The sequence below is a fragment of the Uranotaenia lowii genome, chromosome 1 (assembly GCF_029784155.1).
Source record: "Uranotaenia lowii strain MFRU-FL chromosome 1, ASM2978415v1, whole genome shotgun sequence".
NCBI lineage: Eukaryota > Metazoa > Arthropoda > Insecta > Diptera > Culicidae > Uranotaenia > Uranotaenia lowii.
In genome coordinates, this window is record NC_073691.1 from 107,254,493 (window position 1) to 107,274,365 (window position 19,873).

Below are 19,873 nucleotides of genomic sequence, written 5' to 3' on the forward strand. Positions count from 1 at the left end.
ATTTCGTGGCATTGTGAAATAACAATAAGCCAACCCAATTGTGTTAAATTTTTCTTTTTGTATTATTTTAGGTCTTCACATCTGAAGCGACAAGGCACACGGTGAGAGTGAGTGACTAGAGTTCATTTCTGGTTACCATATAGTAACTCACAATAGCGCGAGAACTCTCGATTCTACAAAACTCAACTCCTCAAAGGGTGGTTTGTGCTGAGTGGCCAACGGTTCATCCAATAGGGTTGAAAGTCAGAAAAAAAACTTAAATTTTTCCTAAATTTGACGGACCAGACAGGTAAGCCGCTTAATTTTTTTCCCTTGCTTTCATTATTGTTCAGTGATTTTAAGTTTTGGTTTTACCGAAATTAAAAAAAGTATGGCTGAATCGCGGCAAGCGATGGGGTCTGGTTTGGCTAGTTCGATAGAACCCTACAGGAGGGGAACTTCGTTCTCGGACTGGGTCGAAAGATTAGGGTACTGTTTTCTGGTCAATAAAATTTCTGACGAAGAAAAGAAGGCTCACTTTATAACCTTAGCGGGGTCTTACATTTTTTCGGAGTTGAAATTACTCTTTCCGGGTCCAGGAGCATTGACGGATGCTTCTTACGACCAACTAGTGTCATCTTTGAAAACGCGTATTGATAAAGTAGACAACGAAGTTTCCCAACGGTTGGCATTTAATGGTCGTTTTCAAGAGCCAGGAGAATCCGCCGAGGATTACCTTTTATCCCTCAAATTAATGGCTGAGTTCTGTAATTTTGAGGGAAAAGAAAAAACTATTAGGGACAGACTTCTATTCGGGGTAACGGATATTCCTCTGAAGCAATTGCTAATAAAGGAACCGGTTTTGACATTAGGGGTTGCTGAAAAAATTATAGCAGGGTACGAATTGGCTCGCAAGCACACTAAAATGATGGAGCACAGCCAAGCTCAAACATCTGCTGTCGGAGTGGTAGGTGCTATGCGTGGGCCGGTGAAGAGTCGTTTAGGTGCTAGACCACGTGAACCATATCGAGTTGACAAAGGTCAGGGATATGGCTACAATCAGTTTAAGCGACGATATGGTCAATCTAAAGAAAGGAAACAATTTTCGGGACAACGCAGACCGGATTACGATCGTATTACATGTACCTATTGCAATAGGAAAGGACATTTGGTACATAAATGTTTCGAACTGAAGAACCATAAGAGGGATGCGGTTAAATATGCGGATGCGGTAGAGCCAGAAAAGTTGAGACCATCTGCTGATAAGCATTTGTGCGAGATGCTGAACCGTTTGAGAGCTGCAAAATCTGACTCAGACAGTGATTCTGACACAGGTGATCTTCAGTGCTTAAATGTGACGTCCATAAATAGGGTGAATGATCCTTGTTTGGTGAATGTTTTAATAGAAGGGAAAAATCTTCAAATGGAAATAGATTGTGGGTCGTCGGTGTCGGTAATTGGTAAAAAACAATACTATGCATTATTTTCAATTCCTTTAAAAAAAACATCCAAACAACTTATAGTTGTAAACGGTGGAAAACTTTCAATCGAAGGGGAAGTCACAGTAAACGTACAATACATGGGTTTTTCAGCCAAGTTGAATTTGATTGTGCTTAATTGTTGTAATAATTTTTTGCCTCTTTTCGGCAGATCATGGTTGGATATTTTCATACCTGATTGGAGAGAAACTTTCTCGAGCAAAATTTCCGTTAAAAGCGTTGTCAACGAAGACAAAGATAATATTATATCAGATATCAAACAAAAATTTAGCAATGTTTTTATTAAGGATTTTTCTACTCCTATCAAAGGCTTTGAAGCTGATCTTGTGTTGAGATCAGATAATCCTATTTTCAAAAAAGCTTATGATGTGCCTTATCGGCTTAGAGAAAAAGTTGGACAATATTTAGATAAATTAAAAAACGAAAAGGTAATAACGCCTATTAAAACTAGCCAATGGGCATCTCCAATAGTGATTGTGATAAAAAAGAACAATCAAATACGACTTGTTATCGATTGTAAAGTATCGATTAATAAAGTGTTGATTCCACATTCTTATCCTTTACCAACTGCACAAGATCTATTTGCAAAATTGGCGGGTTCGAAATTCTTTTGTACATTGGATTTAGAAGGGGCGTATACACAATTATCATTATCAGAAAAATCAAGACAATTTATGGTAATTAACACCCATAAAGGATTATTTCAATACAATAGATTGCCTCAAGGAGCATCCTCAAGCAGTTCAATATTCCAAGAAATTATGGAAAAAATTTTAGCAGGAATTGAAGGAGTATTTGTTTATTTAGATGACGTATTAATCAGTGGGTCCAGTCTCGAAGAATGCAAACAAAAACTTCACTTGGTGTTGGGAAGGTTAAATGATGCAAATGTAAAGGTTAATTTGGAAAAATGTAAATTTCTTGTAACTAAATTGAACTATCTTGGACATGTTTTAAGTGAACATGGGTTATTACCATGTTCTGATAAAATATCAACCATACAGAAATCCAAGCAGCCGACAAATGTAACAGAACTTAAATCCTTTCTGGGATTAATCAATTATTATAATAAATTCATACCACACCTATCAACTAAATTATATTGTCTCTACAATTTGTTGAGAAATAATGTAAAATTTATTTGGGATTCAAATTGTAAAGAAGCGTTCGAAGAGAGTAAACAGGCTTTGATCTCAACTAATTTTTTGGAATTTTACGACCCGAACAAACCTATTGTAATAGTTTCTGATGCATCTGGTTACGGATTAGGCGGAGTGATTGCTCATGTTGTTGATGGAATAGAAAAGCCTATTTCTTTTACATCTTTCACATTAAATGATGCTCAAAAACGATATCCAATACTCCATCTTGAGGCTTTAGCCTTAGTGTGCACGATAAAAAAATTCCATAAATATTTGTATGGTCAACACTTTGTTGTGTATACAGACCATAAACCATTGGTTGGTATTTTTGGAAAATGTGGTCAAAACTCAATATTTGTTACAAGGTTACAACGTTACATTTTGGAAGTATCCATTTATGATTTTGAAATTTTATACAGGCCTTCTTCCAAAATGGGAAATGCTGATTTTTGTTCGCGTTTTCCTTTACAGCAAATGGTGCCTAGTGACATTGATGTAGAAATTGTGAGAAGCATCAATTTTAGTAAGGAGGTTCCTTATGACGCAAATAAAGTTGCTCATGAAACTAAAAACGATAAATTTTTACAGGATGTGATTTTTTTCTTGCGAAATGGTTGGCCAAATAAGTTAGAAAAACGTTTTGTTGACGTATTTTCAAATCAGCATGAACTAGAGATAGTTGACGATTGTCTTCTGTATAAAGATAGAGTGGTCATACCACAATTGTTACACCGCAATATTTTGAAACTTTTACATGCCAACCATGCAGGAATAGTTAAAATGAAGCAGTTAGCGAGACGCACAGTTTACTGGTTTGGCATAAACTCTGACATAGAAAAATATGTAGCAACTTGCGATGTTTGTGTAAGTAGGATGCCAGTACCTAAGCAGAAAATTCTGTCGGAATGGACACCTACTACTAGGCCATTTAGTCGTATTCATATTGATTTTTTCCATTTTCTTACTCACACATTTTTATTGATAATTGATAGTTTTTCAAAATGGTTGGAAATTGTATGGATGAAAAAAGGAACGGATAGTGCGAAAGTACTTAAAAGATTGGTGGAATATTTTGCAAGATTCGGTTTGCCGGATGTTCTGGTTTCTGATGGCGGACCTCCGTTCAATTCACACAACTTTGTTGACTTTTTAGAAAAGCAAGGCATAAAAGTTCTTAAAAGTCCTCCATACAATCCTTCAAGTAACGGACAAGCAGAGAGATTAGTTCGAACTGCAAAAGATGTTCTTAAAAAATTTTTACTCGATCCCGAATATGCAGATCTCTGTTTGGAGGATCAGATACATTTATTTTTATTTAACTATAGAAATTTATCGACTAAAGATGGGGAGTTTCCATCAGAAAAAGTGTTTAAATTTAAACCTAAAACAATGATAGATCTATTAAATCCTAGATCAAATTACAAACATTTTATGACACAATCTTCGGCAAAAGTTGCTGAAAATTATAAAGGGGGAAGAGATTTGGAAGATCCTTTAGATAAGCTTAATGTGGGAGATGATATATGGTACAAAAATTCAAATCCTCACAACAGTGCCAGATGGCTTAAAGCTATTTTTCTAAAAAGATTCTCTCTTAATACTCTGCAGGTACAAGTTGGAAGCGTTCCTATCATGGCTCACCGTACGCAAATCAAGATGATGGCTCAACCGGAAAATTCCAATAGGCCTAACCTGCGTTTCAAACAGTCAAATGACGGTCGCGTTGACTCGAGGCCGGAGTTGAGTAGCGACGAAGATTTCTTGGGATTTCCGGATCCTATACAGGATAAAAGAATGAAAAGAAAAAGAAAAGCAATTGATACGACTGTTGTTTTGCGAAGATCGAAACGAAACAAGATATGTAAAAGTGATTCGGATCATGAATAGTATAAGAGAATGAAATTAAAGAATAATAGTTGAAGTGTTTGAAATTTAAAATTAATATATTATAATTAGTATACAGTTATACAAACTATAAATCATTTTGTAAAGGGGGAAGAGCTGTTGTGTCCAACTGGGCACACTGTGTTCTAAAACAGCCTGAGTTGAGGAAGACAAATAAATACACAAGAGATGCGGGCATTGCCTTGTGAATCCTCCTACAAACAACAAGTGTTTTTTATCCTCCCTCTGTGAATCCGAACGTATTAATAATAATAATGTGAAATGAAAAGAATAAGTTAATAAAATCTTTATTCATTTTTACAAGAAACAATTTTCAAAACCCTAAAGTTGGTTTCAATCCTATTTATTGCCGTATTGTCAACTTTTGATGACTGAATCATACGATGAAGTTTGCGTATGATCAAATTGTTTTATAACGAGTAAAAAAAGGAAAAAAAAGAATAGTAAATCTACTAAACAACTCTTCCACAGTATCGTAAAGTGCCTCAAAACGATTTTTTTTTCATGAAAAAAAAATAAGTCATATAAATCATACATTAATAATTCAATGAAAAGGCAATCTTTTGTGTGTATAGGGCACAAGTTAAAGGAAATCATCATTGTATAATACAAATTTATCCACGTATAAAACTTTAATATTCATATCATTTTTGGTCGATGATCAAATAAAGTGGATTTGATAACAACTATTAAACGGTCAATTCAAAATACAAAAATCTGTGAAAATTGTGAAAAGCAAAAGCACTTGGCATCGCTGGTTGCTTTCGAATTCATACCTTAGTTTTCTATCACACCGATGGACAGCCTAAACTTTTGGTCTATTTTTCGCGATAGAAAAATTTCTATCTGTGCTACAGCTGTCAAAATTTCTACCACTTTTTCCCAACACCATTGGACTTGCTCTTAGAGCAAGTTCACTGGTTGAGATGGAGTTGGAAATTTCGAAGGTTTACATCACATCACAACACATTTGCCGTCCACCGGTGTTGGGAAAATCTGATATTCGAACAGTTTCGCGCTGCAAAATTTGTATCGTATAACACTTTTTGGCGGAGGGTGATAGAAAAACACGATGTTTTGCAACACCGAACCGAGTGATAGAGTCGGCGTTGCAATACAGTATTCGTGCATGAAACGCTTCGGTGCTGCCATCTAACTTATGCTCAAAACCTCAGTTGAGGGGAAAATAAAGGAAATTGAGCAATTTCAGGATTTAAACATAAAGTGATATTTTCTTTTTTTTTTTAAATCTTTTATCACTTAAATTGATACGAATTGCAATGAAGTTATTCAACTCTTTCAAACTTACAGCCAATTTTATTCATGCCCTTGCCAATCAAATACATTTTGAGGCGCAGAGATGCCAGATAGCTGGGTGAATAAATAAATTCTGCTTGTTTGTTTTGTTTGAGCGGTTTTCGGGAGTAGGAAATTGTTTCGTTTTTTTGTTTGAAAAAGATATTCCGACGGAATGTCCGATAACAAGTTCGGAACGCCGCCTTTAATGGATCCATCATATTCAGAAAACGGAACCCTCGCTGTTAATTCGACAAATGTCAATCAGATCAAACGTAGGCGCCGAATCGGGAGTAAAATTCAGCTTGTGTTTGAATTACCTATACTTTTTATACGTCACTTGCTTAATTATCACTTTGAAAATGATTTAGGAAGAGTTCAAAAACTTTATCTACTCGTGTAATCAAATGCACTCCAACACAAAACTCCTAATCCTGCAGAATACAGTTTAATATTGGAATGCATTATAACTTAAACAATACTTGTTCATACATATAAATAATAAAATTTTCATATTGACACTAGGTACTATTTCAAGTTAATGATCAAGTAAAATGAATTTGTTTTTATTTTTCAAACGGTGAATTCAAAATAAAAAAAGTCAGTAAAATTACTGAAAAGCAAATTCACTCGGCATCGCTGGTTGCTTTCGATTTTATACCTTCGTATTCTATCACACCGGTGGACGGCCAACATTTTTGGTCTATATTTCACGATAGAAAAATTCCCATCTGTGCTACAGCTGTCAAAATTCCTACCACTTTTTCCCAACACCATTGGACTTGCTCTTATGGTTGCTAGAAAAAATAAAAATAAAACTCCGAGAACTTACAGAATCGAAAAAAAAAACAAAAATTCCTAACATGTTTAATAATAGCTTTTTAAAAGCTTTGATGACCAACATTAATGACACACATTGATATGTCATGATGACGTTTCTAGGGTAGGGCCAAATAGCCTAATTTTGGCTTTATTAGAGTCCAGGTGATGTTATAGAATGCGCTTTAGCTTTTTATGCAGATTAATGCTATAGTCCGAACGAAATTATGCTGACCATAATAAAGCTAAAATTGTTACTTGGGTAGAGATGTACCGAATATTCGGTCGGCCGAATATTCGGCGCCGAATACCGCCGAAAAACCGTTAGGCCGAATATTCGGCTCACCGAATAGTTGAGCTGAGTATTCGGCCGAATAGGCCGAATATCTACTACAGACTTGTAAATTTTTCAAATAATTTTGGATAATTTATCAAATATCCAAAAGTAATTATGTAAAAGCTACACAATCATTAAAAACTTATGGTTTCAGCGAAACATCTATGATGTATCCGCGCACGCTCTTTTTTTTAAACTCAAAATTAAGTAGTTTTGGTTCAAAACAGCACTTCGGTGGCTTCCCTCAACTTTGAGTTTGACTGGGCAATAGCAAAACTAAGTTCTGATAGGCATACTCAATACTAAGTTCGGCAGCCGAACTCGGATTTATCCTTTTTTTTTCGAGGGTAGCTGATTTTCAGGGAATTAAAGGATGATTAAAATTTGTTGTACCCGGATGTTGCTGTTCCGGTACATTGCATTGCAATTACAGAGCGGTGGAAAGTTTTGACATTCCCGGTCAAAGAAAACTTCCGGATGTTACTTCCCAAGGGAAGTAAACTACATCCGGAAGTTTCCGGACATTCCAAGCCGCTCACCATATGATGACAATGACGGACAGAATTTTACGCTGACACGGTGAACATGCATTTTATTATGAAGTTCCTTCATAGTCTTCCGGTAATTGTTCCGGAACGACATAATTTTGCGACGTGTTCGTTGGTTGCTGTTCCGGTTCGGACTGAACTCGCTAAATGTTTTCAGTCCAACAAAGAGAGTTCAATTTTTAGTTCATAAGGTCGAACTCAGCTTTGATCCCTCGCCGAAGAAAAAAAGGGATAAATTTTGAGTTCGCAGTTCGAACTCCGTTTTGATCCATCGCAAGGAGGAAAAAAGGGTACTTAACTTTAAGTTCATAGAATTGAACTATGTTTTGAACCTCGGTCATACTTAATTTTGAGTTGAAAAAAAAGAGCGTGCGTATCTTTTACTGTAGATCGTTCAGGAGAAGGCTGACAAGTATCGCTTCATACTTTGATTATAGTTTATTCCAGATTTTCTGGATATATTCAGGTTTTCCCATAAACAGGCATGGAAAAAATCGGATCGAAGTACATTCAATCTGCAATCCGTGGTGAACTCATTCAGTTCTAACTGCCAATCGAAGCAATCGGGAAAGGAAAAAGTTCACACACCAGTATGAACACTAACGATTGCAATCCCGAATGCATGAACTTTGAATGGGGGTTTGGGTGAACGAAACGAAGCCCGAAACATTCACCGCGTTCAATTGGATCGTTTTTTATTTTCACCACGACGCACAGTGGTCCAAAAGGGTCTGAAATGGAACTTTATTCCTGGTGCTTTTGTCTTTCATTTTAGCTATTAGATGTCTTCAGAACATTTACTAGTAAGATTGTTTCCCATAACGTGAAAGTATCAAAAATTAGTCACAGCCTACTACGATAAAAATAAAAACAGTAACTTTTTTGTTTGAAGAGATAAAGACCAAATTTGTTCTACAAAGTTGTAGATATCATCAAAATATGAAACTTTGTTGAAATAACAAAAGCTTTATCTCTATTCAGTGCAGAGTTATAAAGCTTTTAGTTTAAAACTTACTTAAAATTTGTTTTTTGTACTTAACTATTGTAAATTTTGAACTTACATAAATATGATGTTCACAACATTTATTGCGATACTCAATACGCACATTTTGCACTAGATCTTATGTTTCTACGACCTTGTCTTCCGAAGTTATCGCAATTCCAAGTTTTATTTTTGCTTAATTTCACGAATTTCTAGGGTAAAATGGGGCAAGTGGATCCAAAAACTAAATACCACATCTTGAAGTATAATTCAAGTACTACAAACTTAGTCAGAAACTACTTGTCTCCACGCGCCCGTTTTTGAGTACGGTCTGCATAAATTTGTTGAATTTTTAGATTTTAACGAGAAAATAGAGATTGATTGTTAATAATTCTGTCATATCTTCTCAAGGAATGAACTATCTGTTTTGATGTCTTCAAATGAAAGTTGCAACAACAAACGAGCTATTGAATGGTATTTTTTAGAGAATTTTTGATGATACCGTTTGTACCTTTAAACAATTTTTAAAGCGTTTTTACGGTTTTAACTGGAAATGCTTTTTGTTAATTTTTTTTAAATATTAAATTTGAAAAGGTGATGAAATTTCAATGCGTTTTGATGTGCTATTTGATGATTTCAGTTGAAAACTGATAAAGTTATGTGCATTTTAAGCATGCTTTTATTTCAACGATGACAATAAATCTCTATTTTCTCGTTAAAATCTAAAAATTCAACAAATTTATGTCGACCGTTCTCAAAAACGGGCGCGTGGAGACAAGTAGTTTCTGACTAAGTTTGTAGTACTTGAAATATACTTCAAGATGTGGTATTTAGTTTTTGAATCCACTTGCCCTATTTTACCCTAGAAATTCGTGAAATTAAGCAAAAATAAAACTTGAAATTGCGATAACTTCGGAAGACAAGGTCGTAGAGACATAAGATCTAGTGCAAAATGTGCGTATTGAGTATCGCAATAAATGTTGTGAACATCATATTTATGTAAGTTCAAAATTTACAATAGTTAAGTACAAAAAACAAATTTTAAGTAAGTTTTAAACTAAAAGCTTTATAACTCTGCACTGAATAGAGATAAAGCTTTTGTTATTTCAACAAAGTTTCATATTTTGATGATATCTACAACTTTGTAGAACAAATTTGGTCTTTATCTCTTCAAACAAAAAAGTTACTGTTTTTATTTTTATCGTAGTAGGCTGTGACTAATTTTTGATACTTTCACGTTATGGGAAACAATCTTACTAGTAAATGTTCTGAAGACATCTAATAGCTAAAATGAAAGACAAAGTCACCAGGAAAAAAGTTCCATTTCAGGCCCTTTTGGACCACTGTGCGACGTTCGTTGGATGAATTGATTCGCAAGTGAATGTCGAAACACATTCGTCAAACGATTGTATTTAAGATTGCATTCGCGAATGTTTCCGTAACCGGTAAAGGATTGCGCCATCAGGTGCTTGTTTTTCGGCTTATTTTGTGCATGTTTTAGCCCCCGCGCTCGCTGATGGTTTGTTTTCTCATGATGTTATTTCAATTTATGTAGTTAGTAAAAAAGTGAACTTTTGCACATTGCGTGGATAAAAAAACGGACAAATGAAAGGGTTTAATTTCCACTCTTTTTCTCGAAGCGTGGAGGTTTGGTCTTTGTCCACTAGAACAATTTTTTTGTTGAAATCTAAATTCAAATTTCTAAACCTCAATTCGAAATTTTAATTCATGAATTCTGAATTCTAACTTCTTAGTTCTCAATTCTTAATTTTTAATTCTAGGTTTTTAAACATAAATTCTTTATTCTAAATTCTATATTCTCAATTCATAATTCTGAATTCTGAATTCCTAATTCTAAATTCTATATTCGTATTTTTAAATTCTACATTCTACAAGTTTTAAATTATAAATTCTATATTCTAAATTCTAACTTCTCAATTCTTGATTCCTTGATTCTAAATTCTTGATTCCAATATCTAGATTAATACTTCTTAATTCTTAATCTTACTTTCAAATTCTAAATTCAAATTCTAATTTTAAATTCTTACTTTCAAATTCTAAATTCTAAATTCTAAATTCTAAATCCTAAATTCTAAATTCTAAATTCTAAATTCTAAATTCTAAATTCTAAATTCTAAATTCTAAATTCTAAATTCTAAATTCTAAATTCTAAATTCTAAATTCTAAATTCTAAATTCTAAATTCTGAATTCCAAACTCTAAATTCTAAATTCTGAATTCTAAATTCTAAATTCTAAATTCTGAATTCTAAATTATAAATTATAAATTCTGAATTCTAAATTCTAAATTCATAATTCTAAATTCTTAATTCTAATCTCTAAATTCTTAATTCGAAGTTCGAAATTCGAAATTCGAAATTCTAAATTCTTAACTCTAAATTCTAAATTCTTAATTCTAAATCTTAATTCTAAATTCGAAATTTGAAATTCGAAATTCTAAATTCTTAATTTTTATCTCTAAATTCTGAATTCTAAATTCTAAATTCTATATTCTGAATTATAAATTCTAAATTTCAAATTCTTAATTCTTAATTCTAAATTCTTAATTCTAAATTCTTAATTCTAAATTCTTAATTCTTAATTCTTAATTCTAAATTCTTAATTCTAAATTCTTAATTCTAAATTCTTAATTCTCAATTCGAAATTCTAAATCAGATACTAAATTTTTAGTCTAAATTATCAATTCTTAATTCTAAATTTAAAATTCTGAATTCTAAATTCTTTACTCTAAATTCTGAATTCGAAATATGAAATTGGCAAATTTTTAATTTCAAATTCTTAATTCTCAACACTTATTCTATGTTCTTAATTCTAAACTCTAAATTCTTATTTCTAAATTCTTTTTAATTGATATTCTTCACTTTTATTCTATGTTTTTAATTCTAAATGCTTATTTCTGAATTCTATTAATCCTAAATTCCTTACTCTTTTTCTATGTTTTTAATTTTAAACTCATTATTCTAAATTCTCAAACCTTCATTTAAACAAATAATTGTAAATTTTTATTTCTGAATTCTTTATGCTTAATTCTGATTTTGATAAGTTTCTTATTCTTAATTCAAAATCTATAACTAAAAACTCTTTATTCTATTTTCTTGTTCCATCCCTATAGATCTTTACTTCGAAGCTCTAAATTCTAAATTCTTTCTGTATTTAGAATCAAGAATTAAGATTTTAGAATTTTAATTAAGAATTAAGAAATGAAGTATGTACTAAGACAAATTGAAATTTTGAAATTGAAATATTTTAAATTTTGAAGTAATTAATTTTCAAATTCAATGTTAACATGAAAAATTAAGAATTGAAAAATTATGATAAGAAATTTTGAATTACAATGTAGAATAAACTATTTAGAATTCAAAAACTACAATTTCGAATTCACAAATCAAATTTAAATATTAAGAATATAGTCTTGAGAATGTAGTGCTAAATGTTTGGAATTTTGTGTTGAGAATTTAGAATTTAGATTTTGGAATTCAGAATCTAAAATTTTGAATTGAGAACTAAGAATTGAGAATTTAAAATTTAGAATCAAGAACTTAGAATTGAGCATTTGAAATCAAGGATTTGGAATCGTGAATTTAGAATTTAGAATTTAGGATTTAGAATTTAGAATTTAGAATTTAGAATTTAGAATTTAGAATTTCGAATTTCGAATTTAGAATTTAGAATTAAGAATTTAGAATTTAGAATTTAGAATTTAGAATTTAGAATTTAGAATTATTAATTTTGAATTTAGATTGAAGAATCTGTTGCTGAGTATGCAATAACATTTATGAAACTATGGGATAAGTACAACTCATTACGAACTTTGAAATTTCGCAACATATTTTTAGCTTAATTTGGGAATAAAGCATTCCTGACTTTCAATTTCAAAAGAAGCAAAGTCTTCCAATTCGTTGCCTCAGATTATAGAATCTCTTAAATTGAAAAACTTGCCCCCACAGAATGTTGAAGGTGCCCTGGCCGAACCCTGCGGACTGTGTGGGGAAAGGGAAGGGTATATTAGTCGCTTTAAGTGACTCACGTTTACCTAAACGGTAGATGCAGAGATCTCTACGATCCACCCATAAACGTGGGGAGGTTTTAGAGTGGTAATTTGGGGAAGGTAAATCCTGGGAGATGCTAGGCCAGCATTGCGGGTGATCATTTCGTCCTACACCTCCTATGCTCCTTATGTTTCCTACTGAAACTCCTAGAACTGACAGTGAGGCTTATGAACAACAATCTCGAGATGTTTAATATGAATCCTTTATTTATTTTTCCCTGATAAACTCATAAATTTTCAAATCAATTATGTATTCATGATGAATTAGAAACTTTAAAATTTACCTGAACAAAGTAGTAGTATATTTTATCTTAGAAATTATGATTACATAATTGTTTTGAAAATTTATGGTAAAATTTCTAGCTAACCTCAATTTATTATTTATTCTTGCATCGAAATCTTATTATTTAAAAAAAACTATTTCCATTTTTCAACGGGAGTGTCCAACACAAAACTATTGTAAAATACGGCCTAATTCATACGATTACTAATATAAAAAACTCAAATTTAAAACACAGAAACAACTGTCGACGCAATCAAAAAGGTTTATCAAATCCTAGAATATCTTGAATACAACGATGATCATTTAAAATAATAAATTCATGGTAAAGTTTTACTGATCAAAGATATTCGACTAAAATATGCATACATTAGATTAACTCACCAATTGAATTCCAACAGTAAAAGTTTACGATCTTTTAGTAAATTGAAATCCTGATATCAAAATAACAGAATACTTCAGGAAAATTTAACAAGTGACATCGAAAAAACATGGGGAAAATACTTAGCTTTTAACCTTTCTAGAGATCCGATAATGGTTAATTTTGCTTCATCCGGAGGTCCAAATTCTGCCAAATGGAAAAGCCAGGATAGAATTCCGAGAAGAATGATCATTGGCATGGTGTTGAGCTTGGGCATCAAGTTGAAGCAGCTGAAGAAACGATGCTTGATTCTAACTTCACGCTTCACTTTTTCACGAATTTTCCACTTTTCCGCTACCTATTAAATTTGGCAGGAGCAAAAATATTCCACTTCCTATCCGAGCAACGCCTACTCTGAAACCCATATGCTGACTGTTTTCATTCGAACATAAATTAAAATAACAACATGAGAAAACAAACCATCAGCGAGCGCGGGAGCTAAAACACGCACAAAATAAGCCGAAAAACAAGCACCTGATGGCGCAATCCTTTACCGGTTACGGAAACATTCGCGAATGCAATCTTACAATCGTTTGGCGATTGTGTTTCGTTCGACATTCACTTGCGAATCAATTCATCCAACGAACGTCTTGGTGAAAATAAAAAACGATCCAATTGGACGCGGCGAATGTTTCGGGCTTCGTTTCGTTCATCCAAACGTATTTAAAGTTCATTCATTCGGATTGCCAATCCGACCAATCGGCGATCGTCCACTCAGGCATATTCTTATTATAATTTTTAAAAGATGCATCTTATGAACCGCTTTTTAGAGTGTAAAAAAAATTTTCATAAGAGTCTTATGAAATTCTTTCAATTTTCATACGATGCTCTTATGAAAAATAGAAGAAACGGCATTGTGTGAAAGTAATGAACACATTCGTTCATTTCAACAGTTTTTTCATCATCTAACAGAACGAAGCAATCGCCAGTTCATAGTTACTAGTTTTATTTCAAAGATAAATGCTATTGTCATGGTAAGTCCGATTTTTTGTTTCTGATGTGAGCGACATATTAGTAATTTGAAATACATTTTGTTTACTTTTCAGCTATCTGATCTAACAAGGTCGAAGATTGGGATGCGGCAAAAAAAACTTTGATGGAAGCGTCTGTTGATGCACTGCTGATGGTGACCATAAATGATTTGATTTCAAACAAATTTGGCAAACAATAAAGAGAATGTTTTCAGCATGAAATATCTAAAATTATTCTTATTAGAAAGTGATTTACTGTTTCCATAAGAACCTCTTATGAAAAGCAACAACCTCTCATTGCAATAGGCGTTCATCTTCAGAATTCATTCGCGTCATAAGACAATCTTATGAATTTCAATGATTTTTCTTATGGCGCCACTTCATAAGAGAATCTTATGGCATACATAATAGTATTTTTCTGAGTGTCTGTTCACGCTCGCATCGCTGATGCTACCATCGTAAACGGAGCGGAGATTGAGAATCATTAGCGTTCATGCTGGTGAATGAATTTTTCCATCCTTGCCCATAAATCCAGTAAAGAATCTAGATAAGTCAAATCTGCTGGCCGAGATGTCCAGATATTGTTCACAACTTCCCGAGTTTTGCTCGGGTTTATTCAGATTATTTGCTAAATCAAATAAAAAACTCAAATTGTTCTTTAATATTATTTAGATCTTGTCTTCAATGACGATTTTTCATAAATTCTGATAGGCATACTCAATACTAAGTTCGGCAGCCGAACTCGGATTTATCCTTTTTTTTTCGAGGGTAGCTGATTTTCAGGGAATTAAAGGATGATTAAAATTTGTTGTACCCGGATGTTGCTGTTCCGGTACATTGCATTGCAATTACAGAGCGGTGGAAAGTTTTGACATTCCCGGTCAAAGAAAACTTCCGGATGTTACTTCCCAAGGGAAGTAAACTACATCCGGAAGTTTCCGGACATTCCAAGCCGCTCACCATATGATGACAATGACGGACAGAATTTTACGCTGACACGGTGAACATGCATTTTATTATGAAGTTCCTTCATAGTCTTCCGGTAATTGTTCCGGAACGACGTAATTTTGCGACGTGTTCGTTGGTTGCTGTTCCGGTTCGGACTGAACTCGCTAAATGTTTTCAGTCCAACAAAGAGAGTTCAATTTTTAGTTCATAAGGTCGAACTCAGCTTTGATCCCTCGCCGAAGGAAAAAAAAGGGATCAATTTTGAGTTCGCAGTTCGAACTCCGTTTTGATCCATCGCAAGGAGGAAAAAAGGGTACTTAACTTTAAGTTCATAGAATTGAACTATGTTTTGAACCTCGGTCATACTTAATTTTGAGTTGAAAAAAAAGAGCGTGCGTATCTTTCACTGTAGATCGTTCAGGAGAAGGCTGACAAGTATCGCTTCATACTTTGATTATAGTTTATTCCAGATTTTCTGGATATATTCAGGTTTTCCCATAAACAGGCATGGAAATCCCATAAACAGGCATGGAAAAAATACATTCAATCTGCAATCCGTGGTGAACTCATTCAGTTCTAACTGCCAATCGAAGCAATCGGGAAAGGAAAAAGTTCACACACCAGTATGAACACTAACGATTGCAATCCCGAATGCATGAACTTTGAATGGGGGTTTGGGTGAACGAAACGAAGCCCGAAACATTCACCGCGTTCAATTGGATCGTTTTTTATTTTCACCACGACGTTCGTTGGATGAATTGATTCGCAAGTGAATGTCGAAACACATTCGTCAAACGATTGTATTTAAGATTGCATTCGCGAATGTTTCCGTAACCGGTAAAGGATTGCGCCATCAGGTGCTTGTTTTTCGGCTTATTTTGTGCATGTTTTAGCCCCCGCGCTCGCTGATGGTTTGTTTTCTCATGATGTTATTTCAATTTATATTCGAATAAGAACATTCAGCATTTATGTAGTTAGTAAAAAAGTGAACTTTTGCACATTGCGTGGATAAAAAAACGGACAAATGAAAGGGTTTAATTTCCACTCTTTTTCTCGAAGCGTGGAGGTTTGGTCTTTGTCCACTAGAACAATTTTTTTGTTGAAATCTAAATTCAAATTTCTAAACCTCAATTCGAAATTTTAATTCATGAATTCTGAAATCTAACTTCTTAGTTCTCAATTCTTAATTTTTAATTCTAGGTTTTTAAACATAAATTCTTTATTCTAAATTCTATATTCTCAATTCATAATTCTGAATTCCTAATTCTAAATTCTATATTCGTATTTTTAAATTCTACATTCTACAAGTTTTAAATTATAAATTCTATATTCTAAATTCTAACTTCTCAATTCTTGATTCCTTGATTCTAAATTCTTGATTCCAATATCTAGATTAATACTTCTTAATTCTTAATCTTACTTTCAAATTCTAAATTCAAATTCTAATTTTAAATTCTTACTTTCAAATTCTAAATTCTAAATTCTAAATCCTAAATTCTAAATTCTAAATTCTAAATTCTAAATTCTAAATTCTAAATTCTAAATTCTAAATTCTAAATTCTGAATTCCAAACTCTAAATTCTAAATTCTGAATTCTAAATTCTAAATTCTGAATTCTAAATTATAAATTATAAATTCTGAATTCTAAATTCTAAATTCATAATTCTAAATTCTTAATTCTAATGTCTTAATTCTTAATTCGAAGTTCGAAATTCGAAACTCGAAATTCTAAATTCTTAACTCTAGATTCTAAATTCTTAATTCTAAATCTTAATTCTAAATTCGAAATTTGAAATTCGAAATTCTAAATTCTTAATTTTTATCTCTAAATTCTGAATTCTAAATTCTAAATTCTATATTCTGAATTATAAATTCTAAATTTCAAATTCTTAATTCTTAATTCTAAATTCTTAATTCTAAATTCTTAATTCTAAATTCTTAATTCTAAATTCTTAATTCTCAATTCGAAATTCTAAATCAGATACTAAATTTTTAGTCTAAATTATCAATTCTTAATTCTAAATTTAAAATTCTGAATTCTTAATTCTTTACTCTAAATTCTGAATTCGAAATATGAAATTGGCAAATTTTTAATTTCAAATTCTTAATTCTCAACACTTATTCTATGTTCTTAATTCTAAACTCTAAATTCTTATTTCTAAATTCTTTTTAATTGATATTCTTCACTTTTATTCTATGTTTTTAATTCTAAATGCTTATTTCTGAATTCTATTAATCCTAAATTCCTTACTCTTTTTCTATGTTTTTAATTTTAAACTCATTATTCTAAATTCTCAAACCTTCATTTAAATAAATAATTGGAAATTTTTATTTCTGAATTCTTTATGCTTAATTCTGATTTTGATAAGTTTCTTATTCTTAATTCAAAATCTATAACTAAAAACTCTTTATTCTATTTTCTTGTTCCATCCCTATAGATCTTTACTTCGAAGCTCTCAATTCTAAATTCTTTCTGTATTTAGAATCAAGAATTAAGATTTTAGAATTTTAATTAAGAATTAAGAAATGAAGTATGTACTAAGACAAATTGAAATTTTGAAATTGAAATATTTTAAATTTTGAAGTAATTAATTTTCAAATTCAATGTTAACATGAAAAATTAAGAATTGAAAAATTATGATAAGAAATTTTGAATTACAATGTAGAATAAACTATTTAGAATTCAAAAACTACAATTTCGAATTCACAAATCAAATTTAAATATTAAGAATATAGTCTTGAGAATGTAGTGCTAAATGTTTGGAATTTTGTGTTGAGAATTTAGAATTTAGATTTTGGAATTCAGAATCTAAAATTTTGAATTGAGAACTAAGAATTGAGAATTTAAAATTTAGAATCAAGAACTTAGAATTGAGCATTTGAAATCAAGGATTTGGAATCGTGAATTTAGAATTTAGAATTTAGGATTTAGAATTTAGAATTTAGAATTTAGAATTTAGAATTTAGAATTTAGAATTTAGAATTTAGAATTTAGAATTTAGAATTTCGAATTTAGAATTTCGAATTTAGAATTAAGAATTTAGAATTTAGAATTTAGAATTTAGAATTTAGAATTTAGAATTATTAATTTTGAATTTATTTTGAAGAATCTGTTGCTGAGTATGCAATAACATTTATGAAACTATGGGATAAGTACAACCCGCATGAATCAGTATCATAAAGTGACCGTTCCTGTAATCTTTTTCCCGAGACACCCGAAAGATTACCCTAATAGTAACCAAATTATTAAAGAAAGATTATATGAATCGTTTTGGCTATCGTTTGGACACACTTTACGATACAGGGAACGGGTTGTTAAGTAGAGTTACGATTCAACAACGATTCAAATACAACGAACCGCCTGGATCGTACGTGTTATCTTTTGTTAATGATCCACCCATAAAATGCGGATGATACGGTGTATCTTCTATTATTAATTAATGGATTTATGAGAAAAATAAAATAAAATTTGTTTTTCTATAATTGTTTATTTATCATTTAAGTACACCATATTGAAACATGAAGAACGTCACACAATTACACTTTACACAATATGCTGTTTATTGGCTGTTCCACTGAACCACTGATTCCGTTCCTGAGCTGCTGAGATGGAGGCGGAGATACAACGGAAGTGTTGGAGCTATGTATATTGATCACAACCGACCACTCCATTGTTATGGAACTCGACTGGAACTTACTGCAACGTTTCCGTTTCATGATCGTTTTCTTAAGAACTGCGCTCCTGCCGTTTTCAGTTCGCGCAACCGCAAGCCCGCAACCTTTCCTCGTCCTTGCCTTGCAGCACCTGGAAGAAAATATTTTTTTCATAACCATGAATTATTACAAGTGCTGAATTAGAACTCACCATCACCATCACCAAGAGGGCTGATCCGTCGACTAGCGTTCCGACTCCTTCGAGCTCTGACTCTTTTAAAATTGGCCAGAATTAAGCCGGGAGATATTTTTTCAGCACCCGGCCACGTTTACGTGACAGCAGAAAATTGGTTGGAAAAATTGGCGTGTTGCAAAAATAATCAATTTATTTGTATGACCATTAACTGTATCTTTTAGAAATAATTCTTTATCCTTTGATTGTGTTGCAAAAATTATCATTTTGTTTCTAAGAATATTAACCATATCTTTCGCAAATAATATTTTATCTGTTTTAGCAAAGGCACATCAAGTCAAGACGCAATATGAAAAGCTACTATTAATGTAATCAGAACGGAATAATTCGGAAGATTCAGCGTACAGTATTCTGCTATGCGGGAACTCATTACGAACTTTGAAATTTCGCAACATATTTTTAGCTTAATTTGGGAATAAAGCATTCCTGACTTTCAATTTCAAAAGAAGCAAAGTCTTCCAATTCGTTGCCTCAGATTATAGAATCTCTTAAATTGAAAAACTTGCCCCCACAGAATGTTGAAGGTGCCCTGGCCGAACCCTGCGGACTGTGTGGGGAAAGGGAAGGGTATATTAGTCGCTTTAAGTGACTCATGTTTACCTAAACGGTAGATGCAGAGATCTCTACGATCCACCCATAAACGTGGGGAGGTTTTAGAGTGGTAATTTGGGGAAGGTAAATCCTGGGAGATGCTAGGCCAGCATTGCGGGTGATCATTTCGTCCTACACCTCCTATGCTCCTTATGTTTCCTACTGAAACTCCTAGAACTGA

General features: G+C 32.4%; 1 protein-coding gene across 1 annotated transcript in view; it reads left to right on the plus strand.

Annotated features, from left to right (window-relative positions):
• LOC129755986 (putative inositol monophosphatase 3) overlaps positions 1 to 19,873 on the plus strand; it is a 190,549-nt gene that overhangs the window by 153,183 nt on the left and 17,493 nt on the right. The window lies entirely within an intron of this gene.